This window comes from Oncorhynchus mykiss, chromosome 2 (genome assembly GCF_057628025.1).
Source record: "Oncorhynchus mykiss isolate SJ-2025 chromosome 2, ASM5762802v1, whole genome shotgun sequence".
Classification (NCBI taxonomy): Eukaryota; Metazoa; Chordata; class Actinopteri; order Salmoniformes; family Salmonidae; genus Oncorhynchus; species Oncorhynchus mykiss.
This window is the reverse complement of record NC_143023.1, coordinates 79,957,220-79,978,842: the sequence shown is the minus strand read 5'-3', so window position 1 is coordinate 79,978,842 and position 21,623 is coordinate 79,957,220. Positions and strand designations below refer to the sequence as shown.

The 21,623-nt window shown below is 40.7% G+C and overlaps 1 protein-coding gene and 1 long non-coding RNA gene across 3 annotated transcripts in view; one reads left to right on the top strand and one right to left on the bottom strand.

Annotated features, from left to right (window-relative positions):
* LOC149985245 (uncharacterized) overlaps nt 1-21,623 on the top strand; it is a 568,030-nt gene that overhangs the window by 311,310 nt on the left and 235,097 nt on the right. The gene's annotated exons all lie outside the window — the stretch shown is intronic.
* The window catches only part of LOC110497165 (leucine-rich repeat-containing protein 4C), a 117,498-nt gene that overhangs the window by 5,533 nt on the left and 90,342 nt on the right, over nt 1-21,623 (bottom strand). The window lies entirely within an intron of this gene.

Below are 21,623 nucleotides of genomic sequence, written 5' to 3'. Positions count from 1 at the left end.
CCCCCTTTTTTCCAATTTTGTCCTGAATGACATACCCAAATCTAACTGCCTGTAGCTCAGGCCCTGAAGCAAGGATATGCATATTCTTGGTAACATTTGAAATGAACCACTTTGAAGTTTGTGGAAATGTGAATTGAATGTAGAGAATATAACACAATAGATCTGGTAGAAGAAAATATAAAGAAAAAAAACAACCAGTGTATTTTTAACACAATCTGAAATGCAAGAGAAAGGTCACTGTTATAGCCGTCACTCTGGTTTTAATTCCAATAGTGTCCACAAGAGGACAGCAGTGTATGTGCAAAGTTTCAGATGGATAACTTGGAGTATGACTGCTCCTCAAGACTTTTAGTGTGAAGTCCACATGTACATTTGGGCAAATCATGAAAAACACATTCGTGTTCATGTTCCATTTTTCTGCAAGAATATCATCAAATCTGTATACTTGGACTTTTATTTAGCTTGCAAAACAACCAGTTTTCATAAATTCAGAACACTGAATATCCTAATATTTTTTGTACAAAATGAAAAGGCATGATGTTGTACAAGGTTAGTACCTACATGTTATGACATATACATGGTTTACTCCCGTAAATACCAGCTCATTGGCTATCTAGATAGCTTTGTTTGACCCCGATTGTTGCTTATTTGACAAAGATACAGTCGTTCAAGTGATGGCTTCCCGCGTCTTTGGCGTGCCATGAAGTCGTCGCTCTCTGACCAAATATGGTGTCCTATAGGATATACTACACTCCTAATGAAATAGTGAAGTCATGTTACCTTCTAGGATCTTTGAGGAATAGATATGAACGTGATTTGACTCGTTCAAACAACGTTCAGGGTGAGATTTTCACAGATTCCTTTATTTGCAAATTTAACATGTGGAAATACAAAATCAATCGTGTGTGTTATATGGACCTTTTTAGGACATGAAAAAGGATTTTATCTAACAGAACGACACTTCATGTTATCTTTGGGACCCTTTGGATGATAAATCAGAGCAAGATTTCAGGTTGTAAGTACACATTTCACCTTCAGAGGTGAATTTATCAAACCTATCACGTTGAAAAAAGTGTTTTGTTGCTAAAACAATAGCATGGCATTTTTTTGCAGTAATAGCTACTTTAAAATGGACAGTGCAGTTATACTAACAATTTAAGCTTTCAGCCAATATAAGACACTTATATGTACCGAAGTTTGTTGTTTCTCTAAAATCTGCGATCTTGACCTAACACACTGTATGATTTACAACTGTCCAGTTGATAGAACGCCGATCCTTTTAATTTAGAGTCATTTATGTTACTTTAATTGTGATACAAATGTTGGGCTATATGATTAGATGTTTATACATTCTAAGGCTGCATGATGCAACTCTAATGAGGATTTTAAAAAAGTTCAATGAAAGGCATGAGCTCTTTGTTTGTTGCGAAGGCTGAACACACTTCATCAGTCTCTCATTTCCAATTTGACAAGCACTTGATAATGCCTCGAGTTTCCCAGCTGCATCCACTTTGTGTGGCCGTAATGCCCACTAAAATAATCTATGCCTTTTGGGGCCAGTGCCCATTGTGCCCTTGGGCTGAATATAATAATGATAGTTCCCTTCTCCCGGCTGCATGTCGAAGCACCTCTCACTCACATGGCTATTGGTCTCGCTATCTGTGTCCTTATCCAACTCTGAGGTGCATAAGGAAGATATTGGAAGAAGTGTCCACATTTACTTTTCATCAGTCAACAAGATGAGTAGGCCTAACGAACTGTCACAATTGTTTGAATGATTGGACAAGGCGCAGCGTGCGTAGAATTTCACTTGTTTAATAAATAAGAAACTCACCAAACAAAACAGAAGAAAAAAGAAATGTGATGTTCTGGGTTGCTCACAGGCAGCTACACAAAAACAAGATCCCACAAACAACAGGTGGGAAAGGGCTGCCTAAATATGATCCCCAATCAGAGACAATGATAGACAGCTGCCTCTGATTGGGAACCATACCAGGCCAACATAGAAAACAAAAAACTAGAATGCCCACCCTAATCACACCCTGACCTAACCAAATAGAGAAATTAAAAGGCTCTCTCAGGTCAGGGCGTGACACGAACAGCAAAAGCACTAGCCTATGTCAATCTACTATCCCCCCTAGTACAACAGTTGACCTATTCTATTCTGTGCGAGAAACAAATATTCCAAACATAGTCTGGGACAGTTGTGGGATGTGATAGATCCCAAATGAATACAATCACTATCATCAAAACACCTGTTTTAAGCAATGAGCCTGACGCAACAGATGAGAACATTTATCTTAGAGTGTTGATCAACTATTAGGCTGTTTCTTCACATTATAAGCGCAGCAATGTTCACACAGCAGTAGGCTGGCTATAAGAGCAAATGTTCCATTAAGCAGGAAAACCAATTCTCAAAATTGACCACAAATGCAATTAGGCATGTAATTATTTTATTATAAAGGTGCATTTTAATAGTGAAAAGTATCTTCCTCAAACTCACACGCTATGTATAGTATGCCAGCTAGGCTCTACACCCATTGCAAAGCAATAAACTGGGCATCATTCACAAGTGATAGGCTGATATATCATTCACATGTGATAGGCTAATATTGTTAACCATCACACTATTCTTGATGTAATCTTGTCTTTACATACACTAAATAATATATGTTTTAAATTTGTTGTGATTTAGAATGGACCATTATCAGCACCTGACTCGAAACAGGGGCAGCGGAAAAAAATACATGTCATCTATGCACTTAAATAGCATATGGAGGACACTTTTCCCGTGTTCCTTTTCATGCCAGCCAGGTAGGCTACACTCCTGTTGTAAAGAGAAGCAAGGTGCTTAATATTAGGAAAGTTGAGAAATAAATATAGTAGGCCTAAGTGTGTAGAAAGCAGATGGGATCTTCCTTTTTTAAACCTTTTGCCGAGGCCATCACTTTTCTCACGCAATTCCATAGCCTATAGAAATGTTGCGCAACATGAGCTCATGCTGTCATGATTTCCATTGATGTCAGAGTGCTTAGAGGGCCAGTAGAGTGCTGAGTACCAGGCAGTTATCAAGTTTGGTAGGCTACTAATGGCCATCAGCACCATCAGAGCTTGGAGAAGCCTAATTACTGTGACTAAACGTGCACGTGGAATTTGACTAGTGTCATGACTTGTGACCGCTGGTGTGGCGGTAATACGGTCACCGTAACACCCCTATGCATAATCTGCCTAAAGAAAGGGTTACAGGATTAAGTACACACACACATACACAAAACAGAGACAGAGACACCAACATACACGCACACTCATGCACACAGACATGCACCACACAGAGCCCAAAATATAAGCAATCCTCTGTCATTCACAGGTGCATAAAGGATATGGCCACATCAACCATTTCAGATAGGATCTGACAAGACCATAAGGTGCCAAAACCCCAAACATAAAAACAGAGAGGGAAATTATCCCGTCCACCCCACAATACACTCACTCACTCACAATGTGAACCACAATATGAACCAGCGATGACCTTGGCAGTGTGTTTTATATCTATTTCTGTTTCTGAGAGTGTTCCCCTTGCAGTCTCAATATCAGTCACATAAAACAAAATCACAATAATTCCTCCAACATGTGTGCTGTATCTCTCCATTGGAGAGGAGGAGTGGAGGCAGGCACAGCCATGTCTGAAGCTGTGATGTGATTTATATTTCAGACTGTGGGGACATAAATAACAGGAAAGTTGCCACCCACCAGTCCTTCAATCAAGCAGACATTTTAGGAAAGTTCTGATTACACTTCGCAGTGATGCTCAGAGGCCTCTGTGACTGGACTGTGAAAAGGCAGAGCCACAAAGATAGCATGGAATGATTATCTATCATATGTCATGTTGTTAGGGGATGTGTATGCTGTACTATGCTTGCCTCCCATCTGTGCTGGTGTGTGTGTGTGTGTGTGTGTGTGTGTGTGTGTGTGTGTGTGTGTGTGTGTGTGTGTGTGTGTGTGTGTGTGTGTGTGTGTGTGTGTGTGTGTGTGTGTGTGTGTGTGTGTGTGTGTGTGTGTGTGTGTGTGTGTGTGCAGGCATGTGTGTGTGTGCAGGCATGTGTGTGTGTTTGCAGGCATGTGTGTGTGTTTGCAGGCATGTGTGTGTGTTTGCAGGCATGTGTGCATGCATGCCTTAGTATGTAAGAATAAATTATGCATGTGCACTTTCATGTGTTTGTGCTCTTAAGTTTCTACATGTACTTTTGCAGCAGGTTCAGACATGATTATATATTTGTCATGCTTGTGCTCATATAGCTTTGTGTCTGTCTGACTGTCACTATGGATCAGTGGAATCACCATGATGCAGTACTGTATTTTAATGACATTTGACTTCAGTGTTGCAACTTACAGTATGTATGAGGGAGCCACACTAGTGCTATTGAAGAAGGTCTTAGCTACAGTACATTCTCCAATGTGTCAGTCCAGCCATAGAGCCAGCTCTAGCACAAAATACGTCCCATTTTCACTGGAGGATGGGCAGGCTATTACTGTAACTACCGATTAATTTCATGATTAGCAAGGCCATTCATTATTTAATTACCTTTACCCCAATTCTGATCAGCCCATAGCCTGAGGGTGGACATGGTGTTTCTGTTCAGGAGATCAGGGAAATGTGACAGGGAACACACACAAGGCTGAAAATCACATACCATTACAGCTTCTTTAATTTGTTGGGCATTAAGGCAGAAAGCAATTGACAATGGTTAGAAATTTAGAGCACAATGTTACTTTATTTTGGCATACCTGGTCTCTTTCTCATAACTCATTGGTTACCATGCCTGGATTGACATTATATTGGAGGTGACTATTTGAGGGGATATATTCAGTGCAGTACATTAAATTAAGCTGATCAAACTTTTGTCCATAAGATACAGTAAGACTCACTACCTACATCCAGCAGAAGTTAAATTAGCAGCTACTGTTAAAGCACCCCATAGACAGCTGTATCCCTTATCCCCTTATGCAATGTCATTCTCTACTTATTTCCTCATCCCCTAATTCTCCACCAATAGAGCCTTGAAATAAATTAAACAATGAAATCAAAGGTACGCAATCCAATTCATGACGAGAGAGAAAAGAAGATGAAGTTGATTTACGAAGCAATCCGTCTCCTCACTGACAATGAAAGCAGCGAAATTGGATTTAGAGCTGGGAGGGAATTAGATGGGAAAAAAAGATAAACAAAATGAGATTAAGAAATGAATAGGTTTTTAAACTTTTGTCCCCATAAGAGACGATGAACTGGCAGTAGGCTTCTTGGAAGCCTGAGAGCAGGGGAAACGGCTAAAGCATGACCCAGATTGGCAGAAAGCAGCAAAAATTAGATAAGCAAGATTTGTGAATTCATTTTCTATGTAGCTGACAATGGGGAGAACTGTTTGAGAAGGAGAGCTGTTTAAAACTTGCCATCTCTGTCATGAAATGAAAAGGCCTCCACAATGTCAACAATCAGGCAATTCCAGGTGATTAGAGTTACGCACAGGGTAAATGTTGTGTCTCACCTAAGATGTAGGATCAGATTCAGACTGAAAACCCAACATTGATCATTAGAAGTATAACACCATCTGACCCTGGACAAGCAGTCTGAGACAATTACTACCGAATCCTAGAGCTGGACTGCAGAGGCCAATTACCCTGATCAGCACAGTAGCTCTCTGCCCTCAGAGCATGGCCCAGCATCATGGCGTAGCTTCATGCAATCAAGCTCCCTGATAGTCCTCTCGCCACACTGCTAGGTACAGTGGGTGTAATGACTACAGTCTATGTGCCATCAGGCAGCAGGAGAAGAGCATCACTAGTTCTGCTGCCCAGTCTGTTTATTTTTGGGATGTATATGCCCTTTGATACGACAAAGCCAATGTAGCCAGAGGTACAGTATATGTTTCAACTAAATTCCAAGCCATCAGATTTTATTTATTTTATTTCACCTTTATTTAACCAGGTAGGCAAGTTGAGAACAAGTTCTCATTTACAAAAGATAGCAGGGGAAGAGTAACCAATGCAGACCCAGTTCAGAGCAATGACTGGACAATACTTTGAGGTTAAGGATCGCAAACTGTACACAACATCAAACATGAATACAAATACCAGGGTAAAAAAGGTCAAACTTTACAGTATATAAGGCGTACCCATTGCAATATAAATTTGACTTAAATTCACCACATACTGTAGGTAGGAATATAAACTGGGTATACCAAACAATAACTTCCTAATATTGAGTTGGACGCCAAATCCTTCTTTAACCTGTCTCCTCCCCTTCATCTATGCTGATTGAAGTCTATTTAACAAGTGACATCAATAAGGGATCATACACTACCAGACCAAAAGTATGTGGACACCTACTCGTCGAACATCTCATTCCAAAATCACAGGCATTAATCTGGAGTTGGTCCCCCCTTTGCTGATATAACAGCATCCACTCTTCTGGGAAGGCTTTCGACTAGATATTGGAACATTGCTGCGGGGACATGCTTCCATTCTGTGCAGGCCAGTCAAGTTCTTCCACACCGATCTCGACAAACAATTTCTGTATGGACCTCGCTTTGTGCACGGGGGCATTGTCATGCTGAAACAAGAAAGGGCCTTCCCCAAACTGTTGCCACAAAATTTGAAGCACAGAATCATCTATAATGTCATTGTATGCTGTAACATTAAGATTTCCCTTCACTAAAACTAAGGGACCTAGCCCGAACCATGAAAAACTGCCCCAGACCATTATTCGCTCTGCATTCGGGCAGTTAGTGTTCTCCTGGCATCCACCAAATCCAGTTTACTCTGTCGGACTGCCAGATGGTGAAGTGTGATTCATCTCACCACTGTTCCAGTGTCAGCAAACTTTGCGCATGGTGATCTTAGGCTTGTGTGCGGCTGCTTGGCCATGGAAACCCGTTTCATGAAACTCCCGACAAACAGTTATTGTGCTGACGTTGCTTCCAGAGGCATTTTGGAACTCGATAGTCAGTGTTGTAATCAATAACAGACAATTTCTACATGCTTCAGCACTCGGCGGTCCTGTTCTGTGAGCTTGTGTGGCCTGCCACTTCGCGGGTGAGTCGTTGTTGCACTTCACAATAACAGCACTTACAGATGACCGGGGCAGCTCTTGCAGGGCAGAATTTTTAAGAACTGATCTGTTGGACAGGTGGCAACCCATGACGGTGCCACGTTTAAGCCATTATGCCACAACTTTGGAAGTATGCTTGGGATCATTGTCCATTTGGAAGACCCATTTGCGACCAAGCTTTAACATAACTGATGTCTTGAGATGTTGCTTCAATATATCCACATAATTTTCCTACCGTGTGATGCAATCTATTTTGTGAAGTGCACCAGTCCCTCCTGCAGCAAAGCACCCCCACAACATGATGCTGCCACCCCTGTGCTTCACGGTTGGAATGGTGTTCTTCGGCTTGTAAGACTGTCCCTTTTTCCTCCAAACATTATGATGGTCATTATGGCCAAACAGTTCTATTTTTGATTAATCAGACCAGAAGACATTTCCCCAAAAAGTAAAATGTTTGTCCCCATGTGCATTTTCAAACCACAGTCTGGCTTTTTTATTGCGGTTTTGGAGCAGTGGCTTCTTCCTTGCTGAGCAGCCTTTCAGGTTATGTCGATAAGGACTCGTTTTACTGTGGATTTAGATACTTTGGTACCTGTTTCCTCCAGCATCTTCACAAGGTCCTTTGCTGTTGTTCTGGGATTGATTTGCACTTTTTGCACCAAAGTACTCTCATCTCTCGGAGACAGAACGCGTCTCCTTCCTGAGTGGTATGACGGCTGCGTTGGCCCATGGTGTTTATACTTTGCTTACCATTGTTTGTATAAATGAACATGGTACCTTCAGGCGTTTGGAAATTGCTCCCAAGGATGAACCAGACTTGTGGAGGTCTACATTTTTTCTCTGAGGTCTTGGCTGATTTCTTTTGATTTTCCCATGATGTCAAGCAAGGGGCCCTGAGTTTGAAGGTAGGCCTTGAAATACATCCACAGGTACACCACCAATTGACTCAAATGATGACGCTTACACGTTATAGTGTAGCTTTCAAAAAATTCATACTACAGATATGACAATGTTTGTATTGGTAGTAGTATGAGTTGGGATTATGCTGGTTCATTCTTTAGCTAGCTAGCTAGCTCCATGTCTAAATAAAAGACTCCACTTCAGACGGATTATTACATAACCCATCAAATTAGCCAGGTGCGTCTGGGGGTGATTATGGCCATCTATTGTATTTCATGTGTATATGTCTAAACAATAGTGACCCATCCACTTAGCTAGATGTGGCTGGGGGGTGGTTATAGCATTTCCTTCACATGACCCATACGTTTAGAGAAGTGTGTCAGGTAAGCGTCATCTAATAATGATAAATATTTATCAATATTTTTTATCTGGAGACTTTCTGTTTTTGATATTGTTACTATGCAAGTAACCACTGTATCGTTTACACCTTCTGTATCCTGTGCATGTGACAAATAAACTTCAATTTCATTTGATATACTGTTTGTTTACCTCATGGCCTCACATGTGAGTCCTTAAAAGATGGGTGTGGCTAAGGCTTAAGAGGGTGTGAACGATGCTGAATGGGTTTAGACAAAGACAAGCTCTCCAGTAGGTGTACCCAAACATTCAAGGGCCATTTTCTCAAAAGTAGGGTTATAAGATTACTTTCAACTGTGAAATCAGAATTACTTTCCCATTGTTCCTCAGCTGTAGTGTATGATATACAAATTTTCAGTTCTGAGTCTTTACTTTTATCCCAATGTAAAATACACAATTTAAAATTTTGCTACATAAGACCGAATCGAGCCGGTCGGTCACATATCTAGTTCTTACCACATATTTAGAGATGGGTTATCTTCTTCATCCTGTTGTTGGATTACCTCATTCACATGTTTAATAATGTTTCAAATAAAGTAGCTTCCATGTGATTTGTCAATGGCTGAATCAGAAAATGAAAGGGTATGTAGTGAGTGAAGTGATGTTCTTTTTTAAGGTTAAAATATAAATATTATCTGCAATAATCTGAACCAATTTCAATGTTTCATTTGATATACTCTTTACCTATGGAAAGGCATAACTGGTAACTGCATAATGTAAATAGTATGCAAACTGTAGATGTAACCTAACTCTGTTTGACTGGAAGCATTAGTCACACAGTGTCTGAAAACACTGTCATTTCTATTACAACCCACAGGACACGGCACAACTACTCACAGAATCCTGGTATGATCCTGCCTCACACCCTCTCCCTCTCTCTCTCTCGCTCTTTTGGACATGATAGGAGGACCTGTCAACGCAGCACCTGGAGGCAACCAAGTGGAAATAGACTTTGGCAGCGGCAAAAACAAAAGGCCCATCTTTTGCATGATACACCAAATCAATATCCCTCCAGTGGAGGGGCTCATACTTCACAAACACAAAGGACACCTTGCTCAGTGAGCGCAGCCCACCCTGGCCTGTCAGATACCTTCCTCGATGAACCTGAGAAACAGGGAAACACACACACACATACAAACATATATACACACACACTAAAGTATGCCTGCACAAAGGCACATGCATGTGTACATAAACACAAGCACAGTAACTCACACACAACCCCCCCAGCCCCCGTAACAGCAGCACACAAAGATACAAAGGTGTCTGCTTCTACCCTGGGCAAGGAGCACTACATAGAAAGGACTTTAAAAAATAATTGCGGCCCACAAACGTTCCCTTTCCCCCTTCACTGCAGCCACATTCACGGCTGCCATAGAGCAGGGATAAAATAGAGAGAAGAAACCAGCGAAAAATGCTGCTGAGGCTTTTTCCACTTGGTCATCGCTTCAGCGCGCAATCATGATGAGTTTTTTTTGTCATGACTGCTAGTCACATGGTGGGGTTTTGACAGAGCTTGGCATGTGATATGGATAGCATGAATGGTATGAGAGGGTAGGAGAAGGAGGATGTTGGGGACCCAGAAGATGTTCTGTGAGGGAGGAGGAGGCGGGCTGGGACGGCCTGTGGATGGTGGAAGGAAATTACATGATGGCACTGTGAGGTGCCTACAGAGAGACACACATTAATGAGATGCAAAACTGAATCAGGTCAGCTCTGGCAGAGCCTGACGTTTTACACAGTACTCCAATAAGAGGAGAGAACAGGGGACCAAAAATACCAACTCAATCACACTCGCAATGCAGTATTTAAGCAGGAGCTCCTTTTCCTATATTTTTTTCTCTCTTTTACCCATATTTCAAATCCTATTGTTAACACCATGTAAAATTATGTTAACATTGCTGTGGTGGATTTGATTGAATTCGAGCTGTTTTCTGCGTGGGATAGTCCCTGAGAAGGATTGTTGCTAGAAGTGTGGAACCTGCTGTATATCAAAGTTACCGGAATCTTTTGTCATTTTGGTCATCAACAGTATCTGCTTGTATCTTGGTAATCAACAGTATCTGCTTGTATCTTGGTAATCAACAGTATCTACATGTACAGTGCCTTGCGAAAGTATTCGGCCCCCTTGAACTTTGCGACCTTTTGCCACATTTCAGGCTTCAAACATAAAGATATAAAACTGTATTTTTTTGTGAAGAATCAACAACAAGTGGGACACAATCATGAAGTGGAACGACATTTATTGGATATTTCAAACTTTTTTAACAAATCAAAAACTGACAAATTGGGCGTGCAAAATTATTCAGCCCCTTTACTTTAAGTGCAGCAAACTCTCTCCAGAAGTTCAGTGAGGATCTCTGAATGATCCAATGTTGTTGACCTAAATGACTAATGATGATAAATACAATCCACCTGTGTGTAATCAAGTCTCCGTATAAATGCACCTGCACTGTGATAGTCTCAGAGGTCCGTTAAAAGCGCAGAGAGCATCATGAAGAACAAGGAACACACCAGGCAGGTCCGAGATACTGTTTAAAGCCGGATTTGGATACAAAAAGATTTCCCAAGCTTTAAACATCCCAAGGAGCACTGTGCAAGCGATGATATTGAAATGGAAGGAGTATCAGACCACTGCAAATCTACCAAGACCTGGCCGTCCCTCTAAACTTTCTGCTCATACAAGGAGAAGACTGATCAGAGATGCAGCCAAGAGGCCCATGATCACTCTGGATGAACTGCAGAGATCTACAGCTGAGGTGGGAGACTCTGTCCAGAGGACAACAATCAGTCGTATATTGCACAAATCTGGCCTTTATGGAAGAGTGGCAAGAAGAAAGCTATTTCTTAAAGATATCCATAAAAAGTGTTGTTTAAAGTTTGCCACAAGCCACCTGGGAGACACACCAAACATGTGGAAGAAGGTGCTCTGGTCAGATGAAACCAAAATTGAACTTTTTGGCAACAATGCAAAACGTTATGTTTGGCGTAAAAGCAACACAGCTGAACACACCATCCCCACTGTCAAACATGGTGGTGGCAGCATCATGGTTTGGGCCTGCTTTTCTTCAGCAGGGACAGGGAAGATGGTTAAAATTGATGGGAAGATGGATGGAGCCAAATACAGGACCATTCTGGAAGAAAACCTGATGGAGTCTGCAAAAGACCTGAGACTGGGACGGAGATTTGTCTTCCAACAAGACAATGATCCAAAACATAAAGCAAAATCTACAATGGAAGGGTTAAAAAATAAACATATCCAGGTGTTAGAATGGCCAAGTTAAAGTCCAGACCTGAATCCAATCGAGAATCTGTGGAAAGAACTGAAAACTGCTGTTCACAAATGCTCTCCATCCAACCTCACTGAGCTCGAGCTGTTTTGCAAGGAGGAATGGGAAAAAATGTCAGTCTCTCGATGTGCAAAACTGATAGAGGCATACCCCAAGCGACTTACAGCTGTAATCGCAGCAAAAGGTGGCGCTACAAAGTATTAACTTAAGGGGGCTGAATAATTTTGCACGCCCAATTTTTCAGTTTTTGATTTGTTAAAAAAGTTTGAAATATCCAATAAATGTCGTTCCACTTCATGATTGTGTCCCACTTGTTGTTGATTCTTCACAAAAATATACAGTTTTATATCTTTATGTTTGAAGCCTGAAATGAGGCAAAAGGTCGCAAAGTTCAAGGGGGCCGAATACTTTCGCAAGGCACTGTATTTGTGAGAGGTATTAACATGTTGAATGCACCGAGCTGTCTGTTAAACTACTGGCACACAAATCAGACACCCATGCATACCCCACAAGACATGCCACCAGAATCTCGTCAAGTCCCCAAGTACAGAACAGACTATGGGATGCGCACAGTATTACATAGAGCCATGATTACATGGAACTCTATTCCACATCAAATAAATCATGCCAGCAGTAGAATTAGATTTTTTTTTATATATAAAAATACAACTTAAGGAACAGCAGGGACTGTGAAGCAACACAAACATAGATATTTACATACAAATACACGATAACATATGCACTATACACACATGTACACATGGATTTTGTGTTATAGATATGTGGTAGCAGAGTAGAGGCCTGAGGGCACAAACTTAATATGTTGTGAAATCTGTTATGAATGTATTGTAATGTTTTTAAAATGTGTAACTGTATTAATTTTGCTGGACCCCAGAAAGAGTAGCTGCCAGCAGCTAATGGGGATCCATAATAAATACAGAGATTTATATATATATATATATATATATATATTGTAACTTTGGGAATTTATACTTTAAAAACATTAATATATAGTAATAATGTATTACATCTGTGTCCATATTGTCCATGAGTTTCTAGTAGATCGACCATGCTGTTCAAGCGCAAATAGCCTATCTAATGAAAATGCATCTAATCAACATTTGCATAATTTTTTTATTAACTCTGCAACTCTTTCAAATATTGACTTTTTTCACAACTGCCACCAGTTTGATGCCAAAACATTGAAATCAAGTACATATTAACATAATCTAGTCAAACAAATTAAAAGTGTGTAAAAAAATATATAAAGGATATTTCATTCTGAAACACTCATATTAAACACCAATGGTATTCGCTAAGTTGATGGTTTATATTTAGAACAATGTCCTACAGCATTGTCATTTTATATATTTTTTGTCATCTTATTCATTTATTTAATTTACAGTTGAAGTCGGAAGTTTACATACATTTAGGTTGGAGTCATTAAAACGTCTTTGGGATAGGGGGCAGTATTTTTACGTCTGGATGAAAAGCGTGCCCAAAGTAAACTGCCTGCTACTCAGGCCCAAAAGCTAGGATACGCTCTGAAGTTTCTAGAACTGTTATAATGATGTCTGTGAGTATAACATAACTCATATGGCAGGTAAAAAACTGAGAACCATCCAACCAGGAGGTGTGAAATCTGAGGTTTGTAGTTTTTCAAGTGATTGCCTATCCAAAATCCAGTGTAAATGGGGTCAGATTGCACTTCCTAAGGCTTCCAGTAGATGTCAACAGTCTTTAGAAAGTTGTTTCAGGCTTCTATTGTGAAAAGGAAGCGAATAAGAGCTGTTTCAACAAGTGGTCAGCCTGAAAGCCATTAGTTGTGTCTCGCGCGTGGCCGTGAGTTCGACGGTCGTTCACTTTCCTTTCTAATGACAACGGAATTGTTGGTTGGAATATTGTTGAAGATTTATGATAAAAACATCCTAAAGATTGATTATATACATCGTTTGACATGTTTCCATGAACATTAATGGAACTTTTTTGACTTTTCGTCTGGACTTAGTACCCGCGCTTTGTGCATTTGGATTAGTGAACTAAACGTGCAAACAAAAAGGAGGTATTTGGATATAAAGATGGACTTTATCGAACAAAACCAACATTTATAGTGGAACTAGGATTCCTGGGAGTGCATTCCGATGAAGATCATCAAAGGCAAGTGAATATTTATAACGCTATTTCTGACTTTTGTACTCCACAACTTGGCGGGTAACTGTAATGGCTTGTTTTGAGCGCTGTACTCAGATTGTGTGCTTTCGCCGTAAATTAAAGTTTATCTTTAATCCTATTTATAACACTTGTATCTTTTATCAAAGTTTATGATGAGTATTTTTGTAAATTGATGTGGCTCTCTGCAAAATCACTGGATGCTTTGGAGGTAAAATATTACTGAACATAACGTGCCAATGTAAACTGAGATTTTGGATATAAATACGAACTTTATCGAACAAAACATTCATATATTGTGTAACACGAAGTCCTATGAGTGCCATCTGATGAAGATCATCAAAGGTTAGTGATTCATTTTTATCTCTATTTCTGCTTTTTGTGACTCTCTCTTTGGCTGGAAAATGGCTGTATGTTTTTGTGACTAGGCGCTGTCCTAAGATAATTGCATGGTATGCTTTCGCCGTAAAGCCTTTTTAAATTCGGTCACTGTGGTTGGATTAAAAAGAAGTTTATCTTTAAAATGGTGTATAATACTTGTATGTTTGAGGAATTTAAATTATGAGATTTCTGTTGTTTGAATTTGGCACCCTGCAATTTCACTGGCTGTTTTCAAATCGATCCCGTTAACAGGATTTGATCCATACAAGTTTTAAAACTTATTTTTCAACCACTCCAAATTTCTTGTGAACAAACTATAGTTTTGTAATTTTTCCAACAATGGTTTACAGACAGATTATTTAACTTATAATTCGCTGTATCACAATTCCAGTGGTTCAGAAGTTTACATACACTAAGTTGACTGTGCCTTTAAACAGCTTGGAAAATTCCATAAAATTATGTCATGGCTTTAGAAGCTTCTGATAGGCTAATTTACATAATTTGAGTCAATTGGAGGTGTACCTCTGGATGTATTTCAAGGCCTTCCTTCAAACACAGTGCCTTTTTGCTTGACATTATGGGAAAATCAAAAGAAATCAGCCAAGACCTCAGAAAACAAATTGCAGACCTTCACAAGTCTGGTTCATCCTTGGGAGCAATTTCCAAACGCCTGAAGGTACCACGTTCATCTATACAAACAATAGTAAGCAAAGTATAAACACCATGGGCCCACGCAACTGACATTCCGCTCAGGAAGGAGATGCGTTCTGTCACCAAGAGACGAACGTGCTTTGGTGCAAAAAGTGCAAATCAATCCCAGCAGAACAGCAAAGGACCTTGTGAAGATTCTGGAGGAAACAGGTCCAAAAGTATCTATATCTACAGTAAAACAAGTCCTATATCGACATAAACTGAAAAGCTGTTCAGCAAGGAAGAAACCACTGCTCAAAAACCGCCATAAAAAAGCCAGAGAAATGTCCTCTGGTCTGATGAAACAAAAATAGAACTGATTGGCCATATTGACCATCATTATGTTTGGAGTAAAAAGAGGGAAGCTTGCAAGCCAAAGAACACTATACCAACTTTGAAGCACGGGGGTGGCAGCATCATGTTGTGGCGGTGCTTTTCTGCAGGAGGGACTTGTGCACTTCACAAAATAGATGGCATCATGAGGCAGGAAGATTATGTGGATATATTGAAGCATCATCTCAAGACATCAGTCAGGAAGTTAAAGCTTGGTCTCAAATGGGTCTTCCAAATGGACAATGACCCCAAGCATACTTCCAAAGTTGTGGCAAAATGGCCTAAGGACAACAAAGTCAAGGTATTGGAGTGGCCATCACAAAGCCCTGATCTCAATCACATAGAAAATTTGTGGGCATAACTGAAAAAGCGTATGCGAGCAAGGAGGCCTACAAACCTGACTCATTTACACCAGCTCTGTCAGGAGGAATGGGCTAAATTTCACCCAACTTATTGTGAGAAGCTTGTGGAAGGCTACCCGAAACGTTTGACCCAAGTTAAACTATTTAAAGGCAATGCTACCAAATATTGATTGAGTGTATGTAAACTTCTGACCCACTGGGAATGTGATAAAAGAAATAAAAGCTGAAATATATAAATCTTTCTACTAATATTCTGACATTTCACATTCTTAAAATAAAGTGGTGATCCTAACTGACCTAAAACAGGGAATTATTACTAGGATTAAATGTCAGGAATTGTGAAAAACTGAGTTTTCCTACTTCAACTGTATTCGACATGTGATTAGGCCACAGAGAGGGTCAGAGATTATTACAGACACCTGTGATAATTGGAAGTACACAAAAGGGCCATCTAGGTGTCTTGTGATAGAGTACATAGTGATAGATTACGATGCCAAATTTCTGTCAGTTTACTGGTAAACTTTGAATGTTTACAGTAATATACCATCTCTTGCAACCCTAGCTGCTGCACATACTACTCTCACTATGCATCTCACATAACCACGAGCACAAACTGAACATGAGAAAAACTAAAACTGTGACCAATGCAACAGATAGGATTACCATAGATGTTATCGCTGGCATGGTTGTATTTAATAAGCAAAGGGTTTACTGCTGTTAATCTTAAGCATGGGTATGGAGAGAGAGGTGGGAAGAGAGGGCACAATTTCCCTTTGGGGCAAAGTCTACAGATTAAAAAACAGCGAGTGTTGTTGCTTTTGAGTACACCCAGAGCACTTGTTTTCTGCATGACTACAGCAAGCATAGCACCGGTACTGAAATTGTGCTATTTGTTTAAGCACAGTGAATAATTTGGAGAAACACTACAGTGTTACAGCATGGGATGCCCAGGGACATGGGATTCCCATAGCAGCATGCTACAACTAAACAGACCCCACCCATTGATATCCCAGCTGCCTCCCCTCCCAGCCCCCAACACATACTCACACAACACACATACACTTCATCAGGGGACCGCAGAAAGTTAATACTTCGAGTCTCGTTAGTAATCATTCTTTGGTTGGCATCATTTTACTTCCTGTCCTTGGTTGCCATGCCAATGATCACAAAGGGAAATACCGCTGCTAGGCATACTAGATTGTTGTATAATACTCTTCACTGTCCTTCCTCCCACTGAATCCCAAGATACGTCTATGAGAGATATTTTTCCCTATCTAATACCTCTCTATCCTTGAATCATCTTTACCATTACAATAGCTTCATATGTACAGTGGGGCAAAAACATATTTAGTCAGCCAACAATTATGCAAGTTATTCCACTTTAAAAGATGAGAGAGGCCTGTAATTGTCATCATAGGTACACTTCAACTATGACAGACAAAATGAGAAGAAAAAAAATCCAGAAAATCACATTGTAGGATTTTTTATGAATTTATTTGCAAATTATGGTGGAAAATAAGTATTTGGTCAATAACAAAAGTTTATCTCAATACTTTGTTATATACCCTTTGTTGGCAATGACAGAGGTCAAACGTTTTCTGTAAGTCTTCACAAGGTTTTCACACACTGTTGCTGGTATTTTGGCCCATTCCTCCATGCAGATCTCCTCTAGAGCAGTGATGTTTTGGGGCTGTTGCAGGGCAACACAGACTTTTAACTCCCTCCAAAGATTTTCCATGGGGTTGAGATCTGGAGACTGGCTAGGCCACTCCAGGACCTTGAAATGCTTCTTTCAAAGTCACTCCTTCGTTGCCCGGGCGGTGTGTTTGGGATCATTGTCATGCTGAAAGACCCAGCCACGTTTCATCTTCAATGCCCTCAAAATCCCACGATACATGGCCCCATTCATTCTTTCCTTTACACAGATCAGTCGTCCTGGACCCTTTGCAGAAAAACAGCCCCAAAGCATGATGTTTCCACCCCCATGCTTCACAGTAGGTATGGTGTTCTTTGGATGCAACTCAGCATTCTTTGTCCTCCAAACATGACGAGTTGAGTTTTTAACAAAAATTTATATTTTGGTTTCATCTGACCATATGACATTCTCCCAATCTTCTTCTGGATCATCCAAATGCTCTCTAGCAAACTTCAGATGGGCCTGGACATGTACTGGCTTAAGCAGGGGGACACGTCTGGCACTGCAGGATTTGAGTTCCTTGCGGCATAGTGTGTTACTGATGGTAGGCTTTGTTACTTTGGTCCCAGCTCTCTGCAGGTCATTCACTAGGTCCCCCCGTGTGGTTCTGGGATTATTTATTTTTTTGCTCACGGTTCTTGTGATCATTTTGACCCCACGGGGTGAGATCTTGCGTGGAGCCCCAGATCGAGGGAGATTATCAGTGGTCTTGTATGTCTTCCATTTCCTAATAATTGCTCCCAAAGTTGATTTCTTCAAACCAAGCTGCATACCTATTGCAGATTTAGTCCTCCCAGCCTGGTGCAGGTCTACAATTTTGTTTCTGGTGTCCTTTGACAGCTCTTTGGTCTTGGCCATAGTGGAGTTTGGAGTGTGACTGTTTGAGGTTGTGGACACGTGTCTTTTATACTGATAACAAGTTCAAACAGGTGCCATTAATACAGGTAACGAATGGAGGACAGAGGAGCCTCTTAAAGAAGAAGTTACAGGTCTGTTAGAGCCAGAAATCTTGCTTGTTTGTAGGTGACCAAATACTTATTTTCCACCATAATTTGCAAATAAATTAATTAAAAATCCTACAATGTGATTTTCTGGATTTCTTTTCTCATTTTGTCTCTCATAGTTGAAGTGTACCTATGATGAAAATTACAGGCCTCTCTCATCTTTTTAAGTGGGAGAACTTGGTGGCTGACTAAATACTTTTTTTCCCCACTGAAGGTAGGTAGCCCAGCGGGTGAAGAGCGTTGGCCCAGTAACCGAAAGGTTGCTGGTTTGAAACCCTGAGCTGGCAGGATGGAACATATCTGCAGTTTTGTATACAAAACATTAAGAACACCTGCTCTTTCCATGGCATAGACAGACCCAGTGAATCCAGGTGAAAGCTATGATCCCTTATTGATGTCACTTGTTAAATCCACTTCAATCAGTTTAGATGAAAATGAGGAGACAGGTTAAATAACACTTTTTAAGCCTTGAGAAAATTGAGACATGGATTGTGCATGTGTGCCATTCAGAGGGTGAATGGGCAAGACAAAAACAGTAAGTGCCTTTGAACAGGGAGGGCCGGGCGCACCAGTTTGAGTCAAGAACTGCAACGCCGCTAGGCTTTTCATGCTCAACAGTTTCCCTTGTGTATTAAGAATGGTCAACCTCACACTGTGGAAAGCATTGGAGTCAACTTGAGCCAGCATCCCTGTGGAATGCTTTCGACACCTTGTAGAGTCCATGCCCTACTGAATTGAGGCTGTTCAGTGTAGTTTGGGAAGTGTAAGCTAATGGAGGATAATTGGAAAACACCATGCATGAAAGACTAAACAAATTAATGAATAAATAAATGCAACAGGACTCGTCAAAACGTACATTTAGTGAGAAACAAATATGAAAACACATTCTTTTATAAATAAAACTCAGTCAGTGTTTTGTGGGATTTCAACATTTTGGATTAGAGTTCTCTTCCTTAAACTGGTAGAGATAGAGAGTAGGGAGGGGAAGGGAAATGGGACAGAGAAATAAATGACACATACAGAAGAATGTACTACATACATAATGTGAACTGTGCTCACATCTCATCTATTCATCCACACAGAACTGGATTAAAAGTTAATCAGGATGAAATGAATAGTCCAGTGGTCAAGCACAGTATATCACAAAAGGTGCCAGTTACTGAATCATATCTGAGGGAATAAAGGGGAGAACATTATTTTAACTTTAAAACACATTCTGTACTGTAATAGTTTCTGCTGTGCAATTTTCATTTAAATTAATGAAATATACAGTGCATTCTGAAAGTATTCAGACCCCTTGACTTCTTACACATCTTGTTACGTTACAGCCTTCCTTATTAATCTACACACAATACCACATAATGAAAAAGCAAAAACAGTTTTTTAGAAATTTTTGCAAATGTATAAAAAAACACAAAAAACAGAAATAGCACATTCACATAAGTATTCAGACTGTTTACTCAGTACTTTGTTGAAGTACCTTTGACAGCAATTACAGCCTCGAGTCTTCTTGGGTATGACGCTACAAGCTTGGCACACCTACAGTGAGAGATAAAAGTATTTGATCCCCTGCTGATTTTGTATGTTTGTCCACTGACAAAGAAATTATCAGTCTATAATTTTAATTGTAGGTTTATTTGAACAGTGAGAGACAGAATAACAACAACAAAAAATCCAGAAAAACGCATGTCAAAAATGTTATAAATTGATTTGCATTTTAATGAGTGAAATAAGTATTTGACCCCTCTGCAAAACATGACTTAGTACTTGATGGCAAAACCCTTGTTGGCAATCATAGCGGTCAGACGTTTCTTGTAGTTTGCCACCAGGTTTGCACACATCTCAGGAGGGATTTTGTCCCACTCCTCTTTGCAGATCTTCTCCAAAACATTAAGGTTTCGAGGCTGAAGTTTGGCAACTCGAACCTTCAGCTCCCTCCACAGATTTTCTATGGGATTAAGATCTGTAGACTGGCTAGCGCACTCCAGGACCTTAATGTGCTTCTTCTTGAGCCACTCCTTTGTTGCCTTGGCTGTGTGTTTTGGGTCATTGTCATGCTGAAATACCCATCCACGACCCATTTTCAATGCCCTGGCTGAGGGACGGAGGTTCTTACCCAAGATTTGACGGTACACGGCCCCGTCCATCGTCCCTTTGATGCGGTGAAGTTGTCCTGTCCCCTTAGCAGAAAAACACCCCCAAAGCATAATGTTTCCACCGCCATGTTTGACGGTGGGGATGGTGTTCTTGGGGTCATAGGCAGCATTCCTCCTGCTCCAAACAGTTGAGTTGAGTTGATGCCAAAGATGCCAAAGAGCTCCATTTTGGTCTCATCTGACCACAACACTTTCACCCAGTTGTCCTCTGAATCATTCAGATGTTCATTGGCAAACTTCAGACAGGGCGCTGCAGGATTTCAGTCCTTCACGGCGTAGTGTGTTACCAATTGTTTTCTTGGTGACTATGGTCCCAGCTGCCTTGAGCTCATTGACAAGATCCTCCCGTGTAGTTCTGGGCTGATTCCTCACCGTTCTCATGATCATTGCAACTCCACGAGGTGAGATCTTGCATGGAGCCCCAGGCCAAGGGAGATTGACAGTTATTTTGTGTTTCTTCCATTTGCGAATAATCGCACCAACTGTTGTCACCTTCTCACCAAGCTGCTTGGCGATGGTCTTGTTGTTATTCTGTCTCTCACTGTTCAAATAAACCTACCATTAAAATTATAGACTGATCATTTCTTTGTCAGTGGGCAAACGTACAAAATCAGCAGGGGATCAAATACTTTTTTCCCTTACTGTATATTTGGGGAGTTTCTCCCATTATTCTCTGCAGATCCTCTCAAGCTCTGTCAGGTTGAAAGGGGAGCGTCTCTACACAGCTATTTTCAGGACTCTCCAAATATGTTTGATTGGGTTCAAGTCCGGGCTCTGACTGCAGGACATTCAGAGACTTGTCCCGAAGCCACTCCTGCATTGTCTTGGCTGTGTGCTTATGGTCATTGTCCTGTTGGAATGTGAACCTTTGCCCCAGTCTAAGGTCCTGAGCGCTGTGGAGCAGGTTTTCATCAAGGATCACTCTGCACTTCACACCGTTCATCTCTCGATCCTGACTGGTCTCCCAGTCCCTGACGCTGAAAAACATCCCCAAAGCATTATGCTGCTACCTCCATGCTTCACCATTGGGATGGTGCCAGGTTCCTCCAGTCGTGACGGCATTCAGGTCAAAGAGTTCAATCTTGTTTCTCATGGTCTGAGAATCTTTAGATGCCTTTTG